Source organism: Lactuca serriola, chromosome 2, assembly GCF_051521515.1.
Source record: "Lactuca serriola cultivar US96UC23 chromosome 2, Lser_US96UC23_V15, whole genome shotgun sequence".
Classification (NCBI taxonomy): domain Eukaryota; kingdom Viridiplantae; phylum Streptophyta; class Magnoliopsida; order Asterales; family Asteraceae; genus Lactuca; species Lactuca serriola.
The window spans coordinates 111,750,760-111,762,141 of record NC_136409.1 but is presented as its reverse complement, the minus strand read 5'-3'; positions in this window follow the sequence as shown (position 1 = coordinate 111,762,141).

Sequence of the window (11,382 nt, the reverse complement as noted above, 5' to 3'; positions counted from 1 at the left end):
AAGATCTGATGGAAAGATACCATCAAAGTGCACGACAAGAGATGTATGAAATCATCTGCTCCATGATAACAACCATGATGAAGGACGGAGAGTCTGTCACGAGCCACATGCAGAAAATGAAAAGGTATGTGGATCGGTTGCTGAAGCTAAATGTGAACTTCCCTGAGGAGCTTGCAATAGATATCATTTTGCATTCCTTACCATCGTGTTATGATCAATTCCGCATGACATATCACATGAATAAGGAAGAGGTCACACTCAACAAACTTCAGGGACTTATCAAGACCGCAGAATCAGGTCTTAAGGGGAAGTCGGTTGTTAACACTCCTACTCCAAACTCCGCCCTGGTTTTGGCAATCGGGAAAAGTCGAGGGAAGAAGAGGAAGAGCTCTTAGAAGGGTACCAAGGCTAGGACCCTTGATGGCTCTTCTTCAAGTGGAACCAAGAAAGGTTTCGTCACTCCTTCTTCTGACCCAAAAGAGGCTAAATGCTTCTATTGCCATGAAAAGTCACATTGGAATCGGAACTACCCAAAGTACCAACAAGATGTGAAGGATTGGAAAGTTAAACCCAACCATGCACGTATTTACACTATCTTATCTAATAACTCACCCCATTCTAACTCTTGGGTCCTTGATACCGGTTGTGGTATTCATATCTGTTCTGATTTGCAGGGACTAAAAAGAAGTGAGAATATGGAGCAAGGAAGAATAAACTTAATCATGGGGAATAAGAAAGCTCTACCTGTCACCAAGATTGAAGTTTATACTTTATTGCTAAGTAGTGGGTTTAGTTTAGATTTTAATAAATGTTGTTATTTGCCAGAAATGGCAAGAAACATTATTTCCTTTCATGCATTGTATAAACAAGGTTTTACCTTTTCATTTGATAATGAAGTTGGCTCGATTAATGCTTTCTTTATTAATGTTCTTTATTTTAAAGCATTACCTTGTGGTGGTGTGTATGAAACTATATCTGTGGTTGATAACTTAGGAAACAATGTTTTGTGTATTGATTCTGTTAATGATAATAACTTGGATAAAGTATCATTATGGCATTGTCGTCTTGGACATATAAGCAAGAAACATATAGGCCAACTCCAAAAGGATGGAGTCTTGGAGTCATTTGACCTAAAGTCATATGATAGTTGCGAATCATGCTTATTTGGAAAAATGAAAAAGTCACCCTTCATAGGTTCTTGTGAGAGGGGTGAAGGTTTGTTAGATCTTGTACACACGGATGTGTGTGGACCCTTCAAACATGCCATAAGGGATGCTAATTGTTATTATTTAACTATAACTGATGATTACAGTAGATATGGATATGTCTACTTAATCAAGCATAAGTCAGATACTTTTGAAAGGTTTAAAGATTTTAAACAGGAAGTCAAGAATCAATTGGGCAGGAACATTAAGATGCTTCGATCAAATCGAGGTGGTGAGTATCTTAGTTCAGAGTTCCTCGACTATTTTAGGGAATGTGCGATTGTCTCACAATTAACACCTCCCAGGACACCACAATTGAATGGTGTAGCTGAGAGGCGTAATCAAACCTTGTTGGACATGGTTCGTTCCATGATGAGTCGTGCTTCGCTACCAATCTCATTTTGGGGGTATGCCTTAGAGACTGCCGCCCATATCCTTAATCTGGTCCTTACAAAGAAAGTTGCCAAAACTCCTTATGAGATGTGGACTGGTAAAGTACCCAAACTAGAACACATCAAGATTTAGGGTTGCAAGGCTTTCGTGAGACGCGAGACTCATGATAAGCTCGAACCTCGAAGCGAGAGGTGTATTTTCATCGGCTACCCACAACAATCCTTTGGTTACCTCTTCTACAGACCTAGTGAAAATGTGGTCTTTGTAGCTAGGAGGGCGTTCTTTCGAGAGAGAGAGAGAGAGTTTATAAGCCAAGGAAAACAGTGGGAGGCAAGTTGACCTTGAAGAAATTCAAGAGTCAAGCGGTGAAGGAACTTCAAACCCTAGCACTCAACTTGAGGAGGAAACTCCTGTTGAGCCAATTGCAATTCTGTACCTCTGAGGCGTTCCACAAGGGTTAGGAATGCACCTGAGCATTACTATGGATTCCATATTACTGTAGAAGGTGATACACTTATCAGTGATCAGACATTGAGAGGTCTGGATGAACCTAACAGTTACGTAGAAGACATGGCAGGCCTTGAGTCAGCCAAGTGGAAAGAGGCAATGGACAGCAAGATACAGTCTATGTATGACAATCAAATTTGGAACTTGGTTGAGAATGCACCAGGTCGTAAGACTGTACGGTGCAAATGGATCTTCAAGAAGAAGACCGACATGGATGGTAAGGTACACACTTATAAGGCACGACTGGTTGCAAAGGGTTTCTCACAAACTCCGGGAGTTGATTATGATGAGACCTTTTCTCCAGTGGCTAAGATTAAGCCTATTAGGGTTCTGTTAGCCATAGCCGCATTTCATGACTATGAAATATGGCAAATGGATGTCAAACACGCTTTCCTTAATGGAAAGTTGGCTGAGGATGTTTATATGAGTCAACTAGAGGGTTTTGTCAACACAGAGTACCCTAATAGAGTGTGTAAGCTTGAGAAATCCATTTATCGGTTAAAGCAAGAACCTCGCACATGGAATCTTTGCTTTGATGAGAAAGTCAAGGAATTTGGCTTTTCTAGGAGTGAAGATGAGTCTTGTGTATATGTCAAGGCTAGTGGGAGTATAGTTAGCTTTTTCGTATTGTATGTGGATGACATACTACTCATAGGAAATGATATCCCAACTCTGCAGGAAGTTAATTCCTGGGTTGGGAAGTGTTTCTCTATGAAGGACATTGGAGAAGCTACCTATATTCTAGGGATAAGGATCTTGAGAGACCGGAGTAAAAGACTAATTGGACTTAGTCAGAGTACCTACTTGGATAAGGTGCTAAAGTGATTCAGCATGCAGGACTCCAAGAAAGGAGAGTTACCCATCCAGAGTAATGCTAGATTGAGTAAGACACAAAGACCTAGTACTGAGGTTGAGATAGCAAAAATGAGTCGAATACCTTATGCTTCGGTTGTAGGATCGATCATGTATGCTATGACATGTACTCGACCTGATGTAGCCTTTTCCTTGAGCATGGTTAGCAGGTATCAAGGGAACCCTGGCAAGGCACACTGGACTGCGGTAAAGAATATCCTCAAGTACCTACGGAGGACTAAGGACTGGGTTCTTACCCTCGATGGGAGTGATAACATGAGAGTTGTAGGGTATAGTGATGCTAGCTTTCAGACTGATAGGGATAATTTCCGCTCTTAGTTAGGCTGGGTCTTTACCCTAAACGAAGGAGCAATTTCTTGGAAGAGTTCCAAGCAAGAGATAGTGGCTGATTCAACTTGCGAATCAAAGTATATAGCAGCTAGCGAGGCAGCAAAGGAGGCGATATGGCTGAACAAATTCATTGGAGACCTTGGAGTTGTACCAGCTATTAAGGATCCAATGGAAATTTTCTGTGATAGTGAAAGTGTTGTTGCCTTAGCCAAGGAACCAAGGGATCATGGGAGATCCAGACACATCGACAAAAAATACCATTTTATCAGACGTCGAATAGAAGAAGGACTCCTCGTGGCAAAGAGGGTATCATCGGATGAGAAACCAGCAGATCCCCTCATGAAAGGACTGACTTACGTTAAGTATCTCCAACATGCTCGGAGCATAGAGCTGAAGCATGATACTAGATTTAGTAGTTAGATAACCTTGAAATTTGTAAAGTGTAATTGACATTAGATGATGAATAAAAGGTGTTTTATTTATGAGTAAAGTGTTGTTATATCTTGTCGATCGTTTACTATATTTCTTTTGCATGTTTTGACTTCCAAAATAATTATGTTTGGTATATCATATTATTCGAACCTCCACAGTCGGTCATATGTCGGAAGTAGGTATGAATCAAGACTGTCATGATTGGTTGCAGAGGTCTAAGGTGTTGGACATGGCAACAACAATCATGAGTGCTCATAAGTTTTGAGCATTAGGCTCAACCTATGCTCACTGGAATCACTTCATGGAATTTATCTCGAGTGATCGGGAGATGGTAATATCATATAAGTTTTCAAACCTAGAGATATTATTTGTTACTTATGAGTTGGTTATGCATTGATTGTACGAAAACGCATTGGTAACTCGATGTTATAAAATGTGCTCTTGTGTATAATTCAATGAGTGGTAGAACAAACATATGAGTCAAAGTTTATATGTTCCTTCTTGGATTAGAAGCTGATATCTGGGCCCCTCGATGATTTTGTTTTGACCTATGTACCGGGCCCGGTCAGAACTAAGTTGATGTGTTCAATTAAGTTCTTTGTCAAACAAATCGGAAATCGGGAAATAAACTGCTGGACAATAAGTAAGACATTCTTCAACGTATATGTCCAGCTGATATCTAGAACAAAGGATTATGTGATCACCTATCTTAAATGGCTTATCATCGTCTTCTTAGTTCTGAGAAACCTTGAAAGAGCTACGATTTCCGATCGGTTCCTGAAGTCATACTTGTAGTTATAGTTATTAGACTTATCCAAGTGGGAGACTGTTGGATAAGGTGTCTAAGTCCATAACTATTTTTGGTATGTAATTGACCCGACCCGACATGGTCCATTTGGGTTGCATGGCACCATGCAATTGGATAGACTAAATGAGAGAAATAACACTTGTGGATTATTAATATATTATAAGTTCTAATATATTAATAATACTATTTAATTAGTTTGATCAAGAATTAATTAAGTGATCAAAAGATAAATAATTAAATATATGGGTTGATTATGTAAATCATCCATAACTTGTATAGTGGGCTAAGAGGCTCCATGGATTATCAATTTGGGTTCCACCTATAGGATGCTCCATGGATGCTCCATGGGAGTTACAAACCCATGGGTCATGGAAATGAAGAGTCACGACACATTAGGGTTTACATGGTGTAACGCTAGATATGTCAACACTATATAAGGAACCCATTCTCCACCAAAATCTGCTACACATATGAACAAGTGAGGGCTAGGCTGATTATTGCAAGTGTAAGATTCTTTCAAATTCTACTCCTTTGCATTTGGTGTTGTGTGAAGCATTTGAGGCATCACACTTGGGGTGCTAGGCTCACAAGGTTTTAAGGATCATAAGCAACAACAAGGTAAGTTATTCTATCTTCCATTCAAGTTCAAAATTGTTCCCGATGTATGCTAGATAGGAATATAACCGTGGAATTCAACTTTGCATGATAATTAGACAAACATAGATCCAAGGTTATTAGGGTGGCATGTACACTTAGGAAGTGTTAGAATGCTCAAAACCCATCAAGTATGGATAGGTGTAAAAGGTAGTAGTGGGCCCGTACTACTGAAAGCACAGGATCCATACTCGAATCGGTGAGAGTTTTGGAGAATTTGAGAAGCTTTAGGGAAGAGTTTGTGACCTAGTTTGGGGACAGAGTATGTTCCAGTTGTTGCAACTTAGCCATTGGTAAGTGGCTAAGTGAGAGTGGTAGGGTGTCAGACCCTGAAGGATATGATTTCCAAGAGGTTGCATATGCGAGATCGATTTGGAGCACTTTGAGAAGAGAGGTTTGTGCTAAGTGTGTATAGTAGAGGGCCTGGGAAGAGACCCGTCACCTACAATCATCGAGTGAAAGGCCAACAGGGATGGAGTCAGTGCAACATGTACAAGAAAGTGCACAAGGGAGTTCGTCAGTCCAAGGGTTTAGGCCGCTACAGGTGTGTCAAGGTTGATCATGTCAGCTGAAGGTGATAAGTATTCCTCCAGATGTTGTGAGTATGCCATCTTCTTCTGATATTAGATGGATGTTGGGAATACGTATCATTTTAGAATTATGAGCGAGTTAGGATAAGTTAGATCTCAGGTCAGTTTTCTGTTAGTGTCTAGGTTATCAAGGATCATATATGCCATCCTGCATGCCGATAAGTCCTTCATGGGCCGGCAGTGGGATGTATCTTGCGCAGTGGGATCTGCGTGTACCGTTATCATTTCAGATCTTTGTTAGCATCCATGCAGGAGTATTCTTTAGAGGATACTCGTTCAGGGTTAGAGCGACAATTCTCCAGTGAAGTCAGCGTTCAGGGGTTCTATCATTGTTCATGTGTGGTCGACAATTGTCTATGGATGAACGTTTGAGTTCAAGGCAATACCATTGCTAGGACAGAACTAGTAACATGAAGAGGGTAATGTCAGTTGCAGGTGTTTAATGTATAATTGGTTGGTCATCAGATGTTCAAGAGAATGGTATTTTCTCATAAGAGATGGATTGAGGTGTCAGACTGGACCAGATTTCAAGAGTACTCATCAAGATTTCTGAGGATGGCCGATCTTAATGTTTATCTGGTGATTAATCGCTAGCATTGGTAAGCACAGGTTATCATTAGCGGGATACTAGAAAGCGAGAAGGATTGGGAATCCTTCAAGTCTTGCGTACAATGAAGACTTAGTCGAATCGAAGTGGGGGAGAGACTTTTTGTAAAGTTCTCCATATGTGAGTTTGGTTACGCGAGGTGCAATCTCTTGGGTACCTTGTCAACCAGAAGGGTATTCTGGTCGATCCGGCCAAGATAAAGGCTGTGATGCAGTGGGAGATTCCAAGGTCTCCAGTTGAGATTCAGAGTTTCTTGGTTCTAGAAGGTTATTACCAGAGATTTATACAGGACTTCTTCAAGATTGCAGTTCCTTTGACCCGACTGACCAAGAAGTCGGTGGCCTTTCGTTGCGGGCCTGAGCAACAGACAACCTTTGAGACTCTCAGACAGCAGGTTTCGGGAACCAGGGTAGAGCTCCAGCTAGGATTCAAGGTCAGTCGTGCGTTAGGTCGAGTGCATGTTCGACCCAGTATGGAAAGTGTTGAAAGACTGCGGGGGTAGCCATAGAATTCACTAACAGCCATATAGTATTAGAATGTTGTAAGTCTGCGGGTGTAGCCGTAGCATTCACTAACGGTCAGGTAGTATGGAATGTGTTGTAAGACTGCGGGGTAGTCGTAGCTTTCACTAGCGATCAGGTGGTATGGAAACTGTTGTAAGACTATGGGGGTAGTCGTAGCATTCGCTAGCGATCAGGTAGTATGGAAAGTGTTGTAAAACTCTGGGGGTAGCCATAGTATTCACTAGCAACAGATAGTGTTGGAAGTGTTGTAAGTCTACAAGTGTAGCCATAGCATTAACCAGGTTGGCAGATAGCGTGAGAAGTGTTATAAGTCTGCGAGTGTATCCGTAGCATTCACAAGGTTAGCAGATAGTGCTAGAGTGATGTAAGTCTGTGGGTGTAGCCACAACATTCACTAGGTGGGTAGATAGTATGAGCGCGTTGTGAGGACGTGAAAGGAACAGTAGTACCCACCAGTTTGAGTGTAGCCGTGAGGATGTGGAAATCCACATATTGGTTTATAGATTTACCCAGAGGGATTAGATCTGTGTAAGCCAGTGATAAGACTTTAGGAACGTCACTACAGTTATGAGATTAGCGAAGAAATAAACTACATATGGTCGTGTGAGATAAGACTACCATTGGTTAGGTAGCAATCACTTTTAGTCTTGGATTTGATGATGACAGGATTTGACGCATGGACCCGATCGGTTAGCTCAGGAGGTTGTTAGAGCCACAGTGGCATGATAACTAGTGGCAACTAGTCCGGAGAAGGATTTCGTTTAGAAGTCGTGTGAGGCGACTAAGTGGGAGTCCTTTGGCTCTGCAACCGGGTCGGAACTCGACAATTCAGATGATTAGCGAGTGAATTGAGACCTGGATTTCTTGGAAGCTTTTCGAAGCAACCATGTGGCAACATACTCCTTCAGGCAGTTCAGTGTTCGGGCAGATTCAACGTTTGGAAAGTGTTAATATTTGTGTTTTAGGTTGCAAGTTCGGACGGAATAACAGATTGCTTGGGTTATGCTAACGACTTGTAGGGATGATTGGGTGTGTGACTTCAGTTTTCTAGTAAGAGCCTTAGGCTATTAGAAATCGAGTAGTCAGGTGAGGAATAAGCGGACTGGTTTCAACGATAATGATTCAGTATGAGTGGTCTGTCCAGGAATCAGACCATCTCAAGACAGCATATTCGGACCGAGTAGATGTTATCTTAATTCAAGGAATTCGTTCATCTGCGGATTTAGGGCTTTATGAGGATTGGTCATGGCTACCCTTAGAAGCCTAAGGTGTACCCATGATGGTGACCATTTTACTAGAGTGGGTGGGCGTGTAAGGAATGGAAAGGAATGATTACGAGAGAAAATCTAATTTAAGTTGTGGAGAGTTGTAACACCCTATTTATTTAGTTAGTAAATAAATAAATTAACGAATGTATAGTAACCCTAAAATCAATAATTATATAGTAAGATGTTGGTTTCGAGGAGTTAATTGGCATAATTTAGAAGTTGAGGGTTTAAAGTGTAAGTTCCAGACTCAGTTTATAATTATCTATGAAGACAGGGGCTCCGTGTAACGCCGCGTTCTTGAAATATCTAATTTTGGGTTCCCGAGAGCATGAGTAAGGGCATTTCGGTACTCGATGTGGATATAGAGTTTGGCAAGAACGGCTTATGATGGAGGAGATGTTGGAAATTATATATATTGGCAGCAATGGTCCCTAAGGGGGGGGGGAATTAGCAAAGGGGTCCCATGCATGCGTGCATGTGTTTGGCTAGGTACGCCCAACATAAGCTGGATGTACGCCTAGCGTAGTGGAGGAAAGGAACGCGAAAGTATCTCAACGTACGCCTAGCGTACTGGATGTACGCTCAGCGTACGTCTATCATCTAGAAACCTTAAATTTAGGGTCAGCCACTATATAAGGAACATAATGGTTCTTACCCTAGCCTCCATAAGCACTCTCTTAACCTCAAAAACCCTAGATAGCCGTCCCACCTCCATTGTTGGGTGTGTTTGGCCTTGGAAAGCTTGTTTTGGCAAAAGAGAGTCTAGAAGAAGAAAGAGGAAGTTGTCAAAGAAGGAGTTGAGTGGCTGGAGCTTGTAGATCTGGAAAGACATCATATTTTGAGGCTCTTTTGAGGTAAAAAATCTCTATCTTGACAATCATATTGTGTAGATCTATGTGTTGTGAAGTTTTGACATCATTCTTGTCCCAAAAACCCTCATCTTGATGCATTGTAATAGCTCGGATTTCCAGGTATTATTTATTCTTATAATTTTTGGTGTTTTGTGAGGGGACTCGGTGAGTTAGAGCTCAAACTCGCCGAGTATGATCGCAGTTTTGGCCCGGGTTCGCGTCTGGACTCGGTGAGTCCAAAAGGTGGACTCGGCGAGTCCACACAGTTTAATGAAACACTAATTTTCGGGGTATGAGACCTATTTAAGGGGGCTTATGGCCGTCATTTGCGGCCACCAACCCCAGAGAGAACCCTAAAGAGTCCTTGAGCATTTTGTGAGAGAGAGGAGGAGGATCATTGGCTAATTGTGGGTGTTTTGCTCACAGAAGAGGATCAAGGCAAGAGGAGACCAAAGGAGGTGCTAATCCGGTGATTTCTGAGCTCAGAGACTTCATTTGAGGTAACCATTCGTTCCTATCTCAGTCCTTGGTGTAAATCTTAGAGTTAGGGTTTCTTTGTGGAAAGATCCATGGAGTAATTGGCCTTTTCTAGTGTTGGTACTTTAGATCTGGACCCAAAGAGGTCCAAAGACCCTTTTCCCTCGAGCTTTATGGGTGTTAATGGAGGCCATGAGCCTAGAATGGCATTCTAGAGACCACATCATCAAATAAGGCCTTTGGACCTTTGCATGAGCACCAAGATTGTAACTTTACGTGATGTATGTGCTTGGAAGGACTGGATCTATGGGTTATTGGAACGGATCTGACCTCAGGAGTGAGTTTGAGTTCATGCAAGGCATAGACTCGCCGAGTCCGAAGAACAGACTCGGCGAGTAGCATGAAGATTGTCCATAACCACTCTGCAAGTGGTCTTGCCGAGTTAAGGGTTGACTCAGTGAGTCAGGGAGAGTCAGAGAGGGTTCACGAGTGGACTGAGTCAAGCTGGAACTCGCCGAGTTGTTCTTGAGACTCGGCGAGTTGAGTCGTGGTGGCTCTGCGATTCATGCCAGGTGGAACTTTTCGAGTCAGGGAAGTACTCGATGTGTCAAGAGAGGATCCTAGGGAGTCAGTGAGCACATATAGACTCACCGAGTCGTTCTAATGCACTCGCCGAGTCCGGTCAAAGTTGACTATTGACCAGCGTTGATCAGTGTTGACTTGATGGGGGAAGTCAACCTTAGTTGTGAAAGTGTTAATTGGAGCTATATATATTGTGTTATAGGAGGATTATAGCTTGAGGGATCGAGCGCGAGTGATTTCCGGGATTTTGCGAGTTAGCGAGATACACGAGGTGAGTCTTCTCACTATACTTTACCTTGAGTAGGTAACCAGAGTTATGTGATACAATGTTTGTATGCTATATATGTGTTATGTGTTGCACTGCATTATTCTACGTGATTTATGTTGTGCATGTTTACAGAGTTAGAACCTGAGGGTTCACAGAGTTTGGGTGCATGGACCCACAGAGTTATAGCCTCGAGTGGCTAATATGTGTTATATGTGGTATTATGGGGAACTCACTAAGCTTTGTGCTTACAGTGTTTGGTGTTATTTGTTTCAGGTACTAGTGACGACCGTGGGAAGGCGCCGGCTTGATCAGTACACACGCATGAGATTTTATGATTATCTGATCTTGGGATTTTTGTACAACTTGGATTAAATTTTAAACATGGGTGTTTTTATGAATATTAAGGGAATTATGTTTTATAAAATTTGAAAATTTTGTTTTGAAATTTACGGTGTTACAAGTTGGTATCAGAGCCTTGGTTTGAGGGATTCGGGTACACCTTCGGGGGTATTTGAACTCAAACTGGGGATTTGGAAAATATTTTCAAAAGAGAACCAAATTTTATAAAAGAAGTAAAAGATTTTTTTAGAGAAACTCAGAGCAGAAACGTGTGTACGATCAGTCAGCGCCCAAACAGTGATTTCCCAAAATACCCTTATATTATATGTTTATGATATTGATATGTTGTATTCTCTTGCTAGAGTAGGCTAGGTATTCCTATTAGGACTAGAGTGCCCTGATTTGTGATGCCTTAGCCTAGGGGAAAGTGAGCTGCTATGAGATGCTTGAGAGTGAATAGGTAGCAGCGAGGAGCTTATGAGAGATCTGTTAGAGAGTGATAGAGTACTTGGGAATTGGAGTCCGAAGAGGAAGATTTGGGGTGTATACTGAAACGGTGCGGACAGTAGTATTGGGCCCGTACTACTGAAAACACCGGAGCGGTGTACAATTCAGATAAGAACCTTCGGAATGCCAAGAATCAAGGAGGGAAGAGTTGTCGAGTGTGAGTATGC